This window comes from Fundulus heteroclitus, chromosome 14 (assembly GCF_011125445.2).
Source record: "Fundulus heteroclitus isolate FHET01 chromosome 14, MU-UCD_Fhet_4.1, whole genome shotgun sequence".
Taxonomy (NCBI): Eukaryota; Metazoa; Chordata; class Actinopteri; order Cyprinodontiformes; family Fundulidae; genus Fundulus; species Fundulus heteroclitus.
Genome location: NC_046374.1, coordinates 30179618 through 30181350, shown reverse-complemented (window position 1 = coordinate 30181350; position 1733 = coordinate 30179618). Strand labels below are relative to the sequence as shown.

The 1733-nt window shown below is 40.1% G+C and overlaps 1 long non-coding RNA gene across 1 annotated transcript; it reads left to right on the top strand.

The window, feature by feature from the left end:
• Positions 1 to 729, top strand: LOC118565803. The gene is made up of 3 exons (XR_004932619.1): positions 1 to 123; positions 202 to 386; positions 719 to 729. It is a non-coding gene; the product is annotated as an uncharacterized LOC118565803 (long non-coding RNA).
• The last annotated feature ends 1004 nt before the right edge of the window (positions 730 to 1733 follow it).

Here is a 1733-nt window from a genome sequence, read left to right as displayed (position 1 = left end):
ACATCCACCATGCTGCTGTCTGTGCTTCTGCTGCTGCTGCTCAGCAGCACACAAGCTACTCACTTTTTGGGCACAGTGATGACCTACTACCCAAAACAAACCCATGCAGATGGATCCGTGACGGTACGTATATACACAGCTGATAAGCATCTAGACATGGGATTGTTTTTTTGTTAAACCTTTTCGCCTTTAAATCCGCAGGTGTTTGTACGTTACAAGCTAAACTTCCACTCGTGCTCCTACTCTGACACATGGTATTGCAGCGGTTCTTGTGGGAGTTCGGCTGTCACACTAGAAGAGGTTGACCTGGAAGCAAGTGGAGAGTGGTGTCAGCAAGAGGGATTAATGACTCCGGTTATTTTTCCATACTTTTACACCCAGTTTAGGTAAGGAAGCTTTAAAAATGCCTATTGCAGTTGTTTTTGATAATTATCCATATGTTCTGTTTTTGTCTATCTGCCTTTTTTTTTCCAACATAAAAATGCAATCTTTTTAAATTTTCTAGAAGTCTTGCAGGACGATACCAACTATTCGTCCAGAGCTTACACTTTTCTGGAATATGCAAATCCTACTTATTATTATTTTTCAGGGTATAAGAGGAAAAGCACAGGAGAGTAATATTCAACATCAAACTCAGTGATTCATTTTGACGACCAGAAGCCTGATCACCCCCATTGATTACAGAATAAAGAGTTTTGGACTTCTCTTTCCACTAAAGGCTGTCGGGTGGTAACGGATAGAAAACATCCAAAATGGCATTGTCTCTTGGCAAGCTTTGACTGGCATGGAATTGAGGAAACGATCTGACACCGGGAGAGAGCAAACAATTCCCCTCAGAGCACCATCCTGCCATTAGTGAGGTAGGCATCTTCCCTCTGCATATTCTGTGAATGAAGCCTAACTAGGGATAACAGATGTTTACCTTTCATTTCAACAAAATCCTCCTTGATGATCACCTTGAGGAACCTGTGAGTCAAGTTACTAACAATAACTAACTAAGTAACTAATTAGATTAGATTCAGATTAGATTCAACTTTATGTCATTACACAGGTAAAAGGCAACAAAATGCAGGTTAGGTCTAACCAGAAGTGCAATAGCAGCAAGGTGCAGGATACAAATGGTTCCATAAGTAAGGACATAGATAGTACTGAATAAATATCGAGATGAATACAATTATAAACAGAATTTTACGGATAGATTTGTCCTATGAATAAATAATAGATAACTAGTATTGTGAACTAAGTTTACAGGTGGATATGTACTGATATGATACAGGGGATATTACTATAAATAGAGTTTTTACAGATATGTACAACAATAGGACAGTGACTGGATGGAAATGTGGAATACGCTATTCTTTTGATCTTGTCTAGGCTTCTGTAGCCGGACTTTGACAGATGAAGAGGGGAAGCTGAAAAAACAACTTGCTTATGGTTGAGGAGGGAAAAGATGGTTACGGATGTCCGTAAGGATCAGACCCAAGCAAACGATAGAATGAAAAAAAAACTCGGGAATAAGGGTTTTACCTCAGAGTAATGTGGCAGAAACCGTAGAACTCTGGGAAAACCAGAGGCTCAGAGAAAAGAAAGATGATGAGGAGAAGGAGGTCGAAGCTCAGTGGCGAAAGCTGGAGAACATAACTTTCTCTTTCAGAGTTCCTTCAAAACTGTCGGAGAGACTTCAACTGTTGGCGTTTGACCCAGATGGAGACAACGTTAAATGCAGATTTGGT